At 38.3% G+C, this 11,266-nt stretch overlaps 1 pseudogene; it reads left to right on the top strand.

Annotated features, from left to right (window-relative positions):
• Positions 1 to 859: 859 nt before the first annotated feature.
• Positions 860 to 4,219, top strand: LOC143655447 (mitotic checkpoint serine/threonine-protein kinase BUB1 pseudogene; annotated as a pseudogene).
• The last annotated feature ends 7,047 nt before the right edge of the window (positions 4,220 to 11,266 follow it).

Below are 11,266 nucleotides of genomic sequence, written 5' to 3'. Positions count from 1 at the left end.
CATTTAATGAAGGAGTTTTTTTTAATTTTTTGTTTATTTATTTTTTATTGATAAAACAACATACAAGAACATATATTCTGAACATACAAACATTCCATACATGGTGTACAAGCAATGGCTCACAGTATCATCACATAGTAATAAATTCATCACCATGAGCATTTTTTAGGACGTTTGCATCACTCCAGAAAATAAAAAGAAACAAGAAAAGACTCAGACATACTATATCCCTTTTCCTTACCCCTCCCTCTAATTGTCACTAGTATTTCCATCTACACGATAAATATTTTCTTATTTTAACATTTGTCCCCCTATTATTTATTTATTTTTAATCCATATGTTTTACTCATCTGTCCATACCATAGACAAAAGGAGCAGCAGACACAAGGTTTTCACAATCACACAGTCGCATTACGAAAGCTTTATCATTATACAATCATCCTCAAGAAACATGGCTACTGGAACACAGCTCTACAGTTTCAGGCACTTCCCTCTAGCCTAATGCACCTTAAACTAAAAAGGTGATGCCTATGTAATACATAAGTATAACCTCCAAGATAATCTCTTGACTCCGTTTGAAATCTCTCAGCCACTGATACTTTATTTTGTCTCATTTCTCTCTTCCCCCTTTTAGTCGAGGTTTTCTCAGTCCCTTGATGCTGAGTCCCAGCTCATTCTAGGATTAATGAAGGAATTTTTCAATAAGAAGATGTGCCACAATGACCCAAGATTCATCAGTGAATGTTTACAATTTGCTGAGTGCAAAAGTGAGGTCATCAGTTTTTTGAGTTTCTGTTCAGCCATGAGGTTGGGGCCCTGTCACTGCCTCTGTACATAGCCTGGGCTGGCCATCTAGAAGATGTGGAACAGTTGCAGCAGCATGCCACTGCTGTTTTTTCAAAGGGGAATTCGAAATCGGGAGAAGCCTAGAGAGTTACTGCAACAACAGTCCAAGTTATTTCAGAACCCGCCTTCCTGAGACTCATTTGCCAGTTCAGGCTAGAACCTCAGAACCTCTGCATAATGCACAAATTTTAAACCAAATGTTAACATCAACATCAGATCCAAGAAATACCTCAGCCTTGGTTTCCAAGAATCAGGTTTCAGAACTTCCTGGAGTGATGTCTTCAGCTTGTGATAAAGAGCCAAATATGGAATGAAGGATGTTCATGATTTCCAACTGAGCATATTCTGTACACACATCTATGACAGCCAAAGCTGAGGGTCAGCAAATTGTTATATATTGAAAGGAGACGCTTATTCGTGGAGAATCAGACTTTTCCTTTGAAGAACTGAGAGTCCTGAATTCAACAACCAAGAAAGCATGAACAATGGGTAAATGAAGACACACATGACACAAAAACGAAAGAAGCTAATGTTTTTGAAGAACATGGAAGAGAAACCTAAAGAGGTACCTCCTGCTACCTTTCCCAAGGCGAATGCTGTTTCTTCTTCTCTGGTGTCCTTAGCTGCCAGCTAGAGTGCAGCTCATCCTGTTCCTTGAACAGGCCAGCTAGTGACAGACCCGTTTTTGCAGTAGCCAGAAAAGATGCCAGACATGTAAATAAAAGTACTAATGAATTCATGTCAGAGTGGAACAGCAATAAAAGAAGTATGTGAAACACCTAAGCTTGTGAACATGAGTTCTTTTCATACAACTCCAAACACAGCACTGGGAACGGTTCAGGCCACACCATCTGTGCTGGTTTGAAAGGAAGTATGCCCCCTAAAAAAGCCATATTTTAATCAAAATCCCATTTCATAAAGGTAGAATAATCCCTATTCAGTACTGCATGTTTGAAACTGTAATCAGATCATCTCCCTGTAGATGTGATGTAGTCAAAAGTGGTTGTTAAACTGGATTAGGTGATGACATGTCTCCACCCATTTGGGTGGGTCTTGATTGGTTTATTGGAGTCCTATAAAAGAGGAAACATTTTGGAGAATGGGAGATTCAGAGAGAGCAGAGAATGCTGCAGCACCACAAAGCAGAGAGTCCACCAGCCAGCAACTTTTGGAGATGAAGAAGAAAAATGCCTCCCAGGGAGCTTCATGAAACCAGAAGCCAGGAGAGAAAGCTAACAGATGACGCCATGTTCGCCATGTGCCCTTCCAGCTGAGAGAGAAGCCCTGACTGTGTTCGCCATGTATCTCCTCACTTGAGAGAAAATCCATGAACTTCATCAGCCTTCTTGAACCGAGTTATCTTTCCCTGGATGGATGCCTTAGATTGGACATTTCTATAGACTTGTTTTAATTGGGACATTTTCTTGGCCTTAGAACTGTAAACTAACAATTCATTAAACTCCCCCTTTTAAAAACCATTCCATTTCTGGTATACTGCATTCCGGCAGTTAGCAAACTAGAACACCATCCAAAGCACAGCCATTGCCCACTGTCTATACAAAAGAAGCATTGGTTTTCATCATAGATGTCTTTCAGGCTCCTACACTTCCTGAAATTTATGATGACAAAGATAAATGGTCATTTCTAGATAAAAATGAAGATGCATTTGAAGCCCAGTTCTTTAAAAATGCAAAGTCTTCTGGGGCTTAGGGAATCAATAAGATTATCTCTTCTTTGTTATCTGCTTTTCCTGTGTTTGAAGATGCAAACAAAGAAAATTATGGATTGCCACAGCCTAAAAACAAACCCACAGGAGCCAGGAACTTTGGAGAATGCTCTATAAGCAGCTTTCCTTCAAAACCAAATGATGTGCCTCACTCAGAAGAGTTTGGGGATGATTCCACCATATAAAGGATGTGCTGCAATAAAATCTTGGCCCCCAGTCCCATGGACCCAGGAGACATCATGTCTGCCCCACAACTTGCATCTACACCATACCACATGCTTCTGGGCAGGCTAAGAGCATGCTCTAGAAGATAAAGATAATGTGGTGGCAAAACAGTTTACCCGTGTGACTTTGGATTCTTACGAAGAAAACATGGGAAAGCCCTCAAAAATCAGAAAGTTCAGTCCAATTCATGAAAAAGGCCCAGAACAAGTGTTCCCTGTAGACGTATCTTCAGCACCCCTACTCCTGAGCCAGCCCACCGCTGGCATGTCAATTTACAGGCACTGACCTTGTCATTGCACAGGACTCACCAGAAGCCAGTAACAAGCTCCAGGAAGAACAGGTACAAAATAGTTTGGTCAGAAATGTCGGTGCTCCAAACTTCATTGTTGAGAACCCATGGGATGATAAGCTGGTTCTCAAACTTTTATCTGGGATTTCTAAATGAGTGAGCTCCTATCCAAGTACTTTTGAACAGCAATATAAACTCTCAGCCTTCAAGTCCAAGACTGAATTTCAATTGGGTTCTTTTCTCCTCTGTGTTAATCACCTTCTTGGAGAAGGAGCTTTGTCAAAATATATGAAGTTACTATCCACGAAGATGTAAACGATATCAAATGTAAATAGAACGTTGTTTTAAAGTTCCAGGAGTATGCAAACCCCTGGGAATTCTACACTGGAACCCAGCTGATGAAGAGACTCAAGCCACGCATGCCACATTTTTATCAAGTTCTAGTCTGCCCATTTATTCCAGAACAGCAGTGTATTAGTAGGAGTATTCTTCAGCTTTGAGACACTATTAAATGTCATTTAACCTCTATAAGAAAAAAATTTTTAAAGTGATGGCCCAAGTTCTAATCGTCTCTTTTGCTATCAAAATGCTGTACATGGTTGAATAAATTCATGACTGCAAAATCGTTCATGGGGACATTATGCCAGAAAATTTCATACTTGGAAACAGACTTTTGGAATAAGATGATAGAAATGATGACTTATCTGCTGGCCTGGTACTGACTGACCTTGGTGAGAGTATAGATCTGAACCTTTTTCCAAACGGAATTACATTTACAGTAAAGTGTATAACAGTATATTGAGATGCTCAGCAAGAAACCATTAAACTACCAAACTGATTACTTTGGAGTTGCTGCAACTCTCTACTGTATGTTCTTTGGCGCTTACATGAAAGAGAAAAATGAAGAAGGAGTCTGGAAGCCTGAAGGTCATTTTAAAAAGAAGTCTTCCTCATTTGGATATGTGGAATGAATTTTTTTATATTACATTGAATATACCAAACAGTCATCAGTTTCTCATCTTTGGATTTTCTGAGGCAAAAATATTAAAATATTTCAACAACACTATACAAACAGGATTAGGTCCCTGCTGAACAGGCTAATTGTGCTGCTTTTAGAATATAAGCATTCTTAGAGAATGACAATGCATGTGAACACACCCTAGAAATCACTTTGTAAGGACTCATCTGCTCCCTTTGGACCTTGGTGATTTCCTCATTTATTGTTTATGTAAATATTTGTTAAAAGTGAGGTTCATAAAACATAAAAAAGAAAACTGTGAGACAATCAGGGAAATGTGAAACCTTCTTAGATATTCAATGATATTAAAAATGCTGTTGATTTTTTAGGGGTGATTATGATACTGTGGATATTTTTAAAAAGATCTTTACCTTTTTAGAGATATATACTGAAATATTTACCAATTAAATGAAATATCTGGGGTTTGCTCTAAAATAATTATGGGGGAGGATAAGTTGGGAGGATTAAGTAGAAGTATAAAAAAAGTAAGATTGACCATGAGTTGATAATTTTTGATGCTGGATGATGATAAATGGAAGTACATAATGATACTCTTTCTACTTATGAATGCATTTCTATAAAAAAATAAAATAAAAAGTCCACTGACTGCTGAACAGAATGCATGAAAACAAGGCCCAAATCTAGATATATACTGATAAAATTCTGAACTATGAGGATAAAAAAATTCTAAACCTTTCAGAGAACAAAACCAGATTGTCTATAAAACAGTGAGATTCAGACTGACATCACTCATCTCAAGACCGGTGCTAGATGATAATAAGACAAGACCTTTTGAAGTTCTGAAAGAACAAGGTTTTTATACTTAAGTTTCTATAAGTAGCTAAATTATCTCTCAAGTGTGAGAGCTAAATAATTTGCTACTTTAGGCTAGACATTTTTGGGCAAACAAAGGACTCAGAAGTTGGACCAGCCACGTACCAAGTTTGAATAAGTTACTTGAGGAGGTATTCCCCAAACTCAAGAGAAACAAATGCAATAGAGAGGGCAAAGATTAGAAATAGTGGTGAATATGATCTAGAGAAACTTTCAGAAGTGAAAACGAAATTTTAAAAGAACCCATTGAAAGTTGGTGCTTGAGATATTATCTCTTGAGTTACTAAGGTTTGGTGATAGGATTATATTTCGTTTCCCCCTGAGTTCAATTACACTACGTGTAGCGGATGCTGCGGAATATTTCCCAGATTGCCACCTCTCCACCTTTCTCAGGACCGACGTACTCACTCCTTTTGCTGGTGAGAGTGTTGACAGCTCTCAGCTTAGTCACTCTTTCAGAATTGTCCTAGCTAAAGCGTGCTGTCTTATTGAAGGACAAGGTAACTTCCTGCACAAGACTGTCTCAGAATCTGTTTCCCAAATAGCCAACTTGCAGCTACTATAGTAGTGGCTTTTACTGGAAATACTTACATAATAGTTTGAATGATGTTCTTATTGTGTTAAAACTGAATATCTCTGGAATATGGAACTAAATAGGGAGAGGGAAAAGAGAGATTTTTATTTACATTTTTGACCCTTCTGAAAGATTCTATTTTTTTTAACCTTGCACAGTCAGTATTTTTATTTAGCAGTGCCTATCTCTGGTTAGTAGGAATGTGGAATAATGCAAGTTTTTAATCTTCAGTGTACATTTCTGTATTTCCAAAACTGTCTCTTTAAAAACAAAAGGATTGGCTACTGAAATCAGAAAAAAAAATTGTTGGGAAAAAAGAGAAATTTTTATCATATAAGGCATCCACAGAGTAGCAGCAGCTATCCTACTCCTTTGAAAGTAGCGCTTAGAATCTCCCAAGAGAAAAGGTCACAGATCTTGAAAATGTCTGGCTCTAGGACCAGCAAACACAGACTTGAGGGGTTTACCCTGGTCTCTTATCACTAGAAAGAAATAAAACCATACTTTCCAACATTTTGTCTGTTTTGGCTCTTTACTCCATGGAATGCCCAAGATTTACCACTGAGTCAAGTGGTGAATTTTTAAAATTTGTCTTCAGATAATTTATGGTAATTCATATTATTGAACTATAATGTAATAAAAAACAGTAATGATAAAAAGTTCTTTTGATTTAAGGTTAAAACACAGAAAATGCATGAAAGATTTAAAAAGGTAAACTAAATATTAATCTCCTATATAAAAAGATGAGGGGAAAAAATGACTACTTTGAAGGGAAATGTAACTTCAAAGGAACTAAATGGTAATATCCAAAGCATTTAGACAATGTATGCTTTAAAATGCCACTAAATAAATAGTGTGTAAAACAACATTTTATTTTTCCACTATGGAATAATTAGAACAAAATCAAGGGAGGAATAAAAGCCTCACCATTTGGGTTTCCAGGTAAACAGGACATCCAGATAAATTTGAAGTTTAGATAAACAATAAGTAATATTTTAGTATACATATGCCCCATATATTTTTATTTGCTGAATCTGGCAACTCTTCTTTTAATTCTTTAACTTATATTTGTAGTTGGTTTTGCTTTTCCTACTTACCACCATTTGATAGCTTGTCCTGAAATGTTATGGAATTACATTAAGGCAGCTATTATTTAAAGATTCTCATGTTAATAATCTGAGGGAGAGTTCTAGCATTGTCAGTTTAGGGAGGGCGGTTCTGGCACAGATATTTAATTTTGCAATCTCAAAATACTTGCAGAAATTATCCCTTAGAGAAAGGAATCTGGAAAGTTTTGGACAGTTCTTCCACATTCTTACACCAGTAAATGCTGCCACTTTTTTCCTCTCTCCTCTTGCTGTTTCCTTTGCAATAACACACAAACTGTATGAATCAACCAGGCAATGGTGGTGTTGAGTGGGGGCTCATGAGGAGTTTCAAAGTGCGGACTGTGCTGACTGTACAAGATGTATGGCTTGAGGTGGGAAAAATGGGAACCAGAATGCAAACTCTTTGTCCCAGCCATGGACCTTCAAAAATGAGCACATCTCTTCTATGTCTCCACTAATCCAGATTGATATTCGTTTTATTTTCAAAGTGCTTTCCTACATTTTACTTTGCTACTCCAAAAAGCTCTGAGAAACAAAGAGAATAGCAGGTGGCCAAAGGTCACCCACCTGGGGTGAAACTTGTGCTCCTGATTCTCATCTGGAGAGTCTTAGTTCCATAAGGATAAGGCTGAGCTGTAATAAAGTTAGGGACTCTGTAGATGAAGTTCCTGTGAACTGATCACAGTTCTGGTCCCAGACCTTGACCTTACTAAGTAGAGGGGGTCCCTATTCGCATAGCCCCACACTCTCAGTTCATTCAATCACTCAATAAAAATTTAATGAGCATTGGACTAGCTATGAGGAAATGGCAGTGGACAAGATAGAAAAGTCCCTGCCTTCAAAGAGATCACCGTTTAAGGGGAAATAGGCAATTTAGATAAGCAATGACAATGAAATGTGATGAGTGCTATAATAAAGAGTTTTGAGAACATATACTAATGGTCTCTAACCTTAAGTTGAGGAACCCTCCCTGAGAAAGGAAATTTTAAGCCGAGACCCGAGAAACTAACAATAATGAAATAAGTGAAAGGAAAGTAGTGAAAGAGGACAGACCAGTGTCCCAACCAAGGGGAACAGATGTGCAGAAACCTGGAGGGCAGGGAAAGTAATATGAGGAGATAGTGTGAGAGATAGGGCAGTATCAAATTATAGAGGTGCACGGGCCCAATCCTGTGCCTCTTCAAGGCAATATTTTTAATGTATTTGTTAAATTTAAAGAAGGTGACTAAGCCTGGAGAAAAGTAATGTGGGGGTGAGGTGGGGGTGGGGACACTCAGCTTCTCCGCTGTGATCCCAACCCCATCCTAAGAGGCTTCTTCTTTTCAACCATAAACATAGCTCTCTCTAAGGAGTTCTGCTGATGACATTTTCTTCTATATTGTCACATTTGTATTTTTTTGTTTTAGCACCTTTCTTAATGCTGCTTTTCCCAAATTCTGATCTAGGAGGAGAGACAGGATGAAGAACTAGCAAGGGTCAAGAGTGGGGGTTCGTGCATTGTGTGAAGTTCACATGTATCACCCCTACCACCACCACCACCACCACCCACACACACACACCTTACCCCAGCATCACTGACTGCTAAGCTTCAGGGCCCATGCACATTAAGCATCCTGTCCCATTGTTGATATGGAAGCCACATTCTGGAATGCAGCAGGGGCCCTTAAACTTCCCTGATGAGAAAATCATCATTGAAGCTTTTAAAACCATGGAGTACTTGATCCCACTCCTGACCTAGAAGTCAGAATTTCTAGGGATGGTCTTTAGGGATTTGTACTTTCGAAACTCTCCTTGGGTGAAACTGATGCTAACCAATTCTGGAAATAATTGGACTACAGAGGGAAAATCATACAATTCAGAACCAGTAAAACCTGGTATCAGCATTTATTGGCTGTGTGATCTTGGACAAGTTGTTTTGCCTCTCTGAGCTTAGGTTTCTCGATTGAAGAGAAAAAAAAAAGGAGTGGCATGACAACTCATAGGATTGTTAGATTAGATGAATTCATGTCAAGTAAGTGCTTGACAGTGGTCCATAAGTGGCTGATTCCTACCTTACCCTACCAGGATGCCATATTCAATTCAGATACCTCCAACCCAGCCCTGCTTGCTACATGCTTTCATCTCCTGAGAACCCATCTTACCACTCCTTCAACTTACTACATGCGTCCACGGAGAAAGGACATGAGATGGTAGGCAGTGACTGCTGAAAAGGGGGTTGAAATTGAAGCCACCCCTACCTCATGCCCCATCTCATGCACAAAGACCTTCCCAAAGAGTTGGTCATTCCTCCTGATGACTGGATAAAATTATGGCAAGATGGTCAAGGCAGATTTGATTTTTTTCTTGGAAAAAATCAGCAGACAGAAATAACTCTGAAATGGTAAGTGGCACACATGCTGTGCTCTTCTAATGACTGGGATGATGACTCCCAGGAACATCTACTCATTATTAAGAAAAAAACTGTGCATGGAGACCTACATCAAAAACGTCCTTTAAAATAAATACTTGGATTATTTGGCACATGTTTTTCAGAATTCAGAGTTTTTAAATATACATTATTTCTGTTTTCTTCATAACATGCTTATGAATTAGGCTAGAACACATTGTTTCCATTAAAAAACATCTTTTCCTGGTTATAAAATGTGTACCTGTTCATTAAATTCAATTTGGAAAAATACTATATAAAAATAAAATTAAAATCATCTCTAATCTTACTACCCAGAGATAATAAAATTAATATTTTGATATATTTTTCAAGTATTTTATAGGCATATATGTATATTATCTACAATTGGTATAATTTAATATGTATAGTTTCTGTTTCATGCCTTTTTCACTTAATATTATATTGTGAATTTTTATTCTACTGCCAAAATTTTTCAAAACCATTATTTTTAATGTTGACAATATTCCAGCATATAAGTAAACCATAATTTATTTCACCATTGTTGGACATTTAGTTTTTTCCCCCATTTTTTTGCTGTTACAAATATTAAGAACTTGTTTTCTTATTTACACTTTACCTTTGGGAAAACTGACTCAGTAAGATTAAGTGACTTGCTGCAGGGCTGGAACTGGAAAACAAATTCTGTGCTCCATCTAATTCTCTTTTTCATAGACCACAGATATTAATTTTTTAACGCTATTAATCGATCCATAGACCATTCTTGCTACTTTAATGTATTTTATTTCCTAGCCTTCATGTTTAAAACAAACATTGCTGATTGTGTGGAGGTTATGAATGGAATTGATATGTAGTGGGAGTAAGTGGGAGTGAGTGGGAGTGAGGGGCCACACAGAGCCCCTATTACTTACTCCCTTCCTCATCTCTACCTCTTCCCACTCCACCAGCTTCCCAAGTTGAAGTGCTTAGTACTAAGTGCAATACTTCTTGGGTTGGATTAAAAGAAGAAAAAGCTTCTCTGAAGCACAATGCCCACAACCAAGACATTGGCCCCATCATTTCAATGCTTCCCCTCCCTTCTTTTCCTCTCCCTCTCTCTCTCTTTCTCTCTCTCATGCACACGCACATACACACACACCGCATACACATAGTCTGACTGGTTTTTGATTTGCAGTTTCAGCAGAAGCTGTTGGCAGTTGCAGCTCTGCTCTGTTACATCACTGAAAAGAAACATAGCATTAACAATTTCCATGTGGCCATTCTTTCTCCATGTTGCTTAAAAGGGATCCAGCACCAGGTCATGGAATGAACCCAGTCCTTAGAGGAGAGCCTGGAAACACAAGTTTTTGCTTGAGTTCTTTCGCTAATTTGCATTCTGACCTCGGACAAGTTGTTTGTCTTCCTGGTATCATTCCTTGTGTATTAGATGATTGTTTTAGTCAGCAAGCTACCAGAAGGCAATATACCAGAAACAGAACGGCTTTTAAACAGGGGAATTTGTTAAATTGCAAGTTTACATTTCTAAGGTCGTGAAAATGTCCAAATTAAGGCACTAACAAGAGGTTACCTTCACTGAAGAAAGGCCAATGAAGTTCAGGATTTCTCTCTCAGCTGGGAGGGCTTATGTGACTTTTGCTAGGTTTTGCTCCTGGCTTCTTGTTTCCTGAAGCTCCCCCGGGGGTGTTTTCCTCCTTTATCTCCAAAGATCTATGGTTGTGTGAACTCCCTTGATTCTGGTTGCTCTCAACCATTTTCCAAAATGGTTCCCTCTAAAAGGGCTCCAGTAAGCAACCTCACCTTTAGTGGGTAGAGACATATCTCCACAGAAACCATGTAATCAAAAGTTACCACCCACAATTGGGTGGATCACATCTCCATGGGAACAATAAAAAAGCTCCCACCCAGCAATATTTAATGAGGATTAAAAGACATGGCTTTTCTGGAGTACATAATAACCTCAAACTGGCATAATGATCCTTACAATCATTTGAGTTCCAACATGACATAGTTTTAGAACAGTCATGTTCTTTCAGTTGTTTTTTAAAGCATCTCTTAAACACCTTCCCTGCTAAAAATAATAATAACTTGCTTAAATTAAGATTGCCTCTTTCTGACCATCAACCATTTCTGCCTCCATTCCTTGTAAGGGTCCAACCCAAGAGGCAATACCTATGGTAGGACTCTATATCAGGGTTTTCTTGAGGGAAATACTGCTTTTGATTCAGTCAGCCAGGGCTTCTG

Source organism: Tamandua tetradactyla, chromosome 14, assembly GCF_023851605.1.
Source record: "Tamandua tetradactyla isolate mTamTet1 chromosome 14, mTamTet1.pri, whole genome shotgun sequence".
Classification (NCBI taxonomy): Eukaryota; Metazoa; Chordata; class Mammalia; order Pilosa; family Myrmecophagidae; genus Tamandua; species Tamandua tetradactyla.
This window is presented reverse-complemented; position numbering and strand designations above follow the sequence as displayed.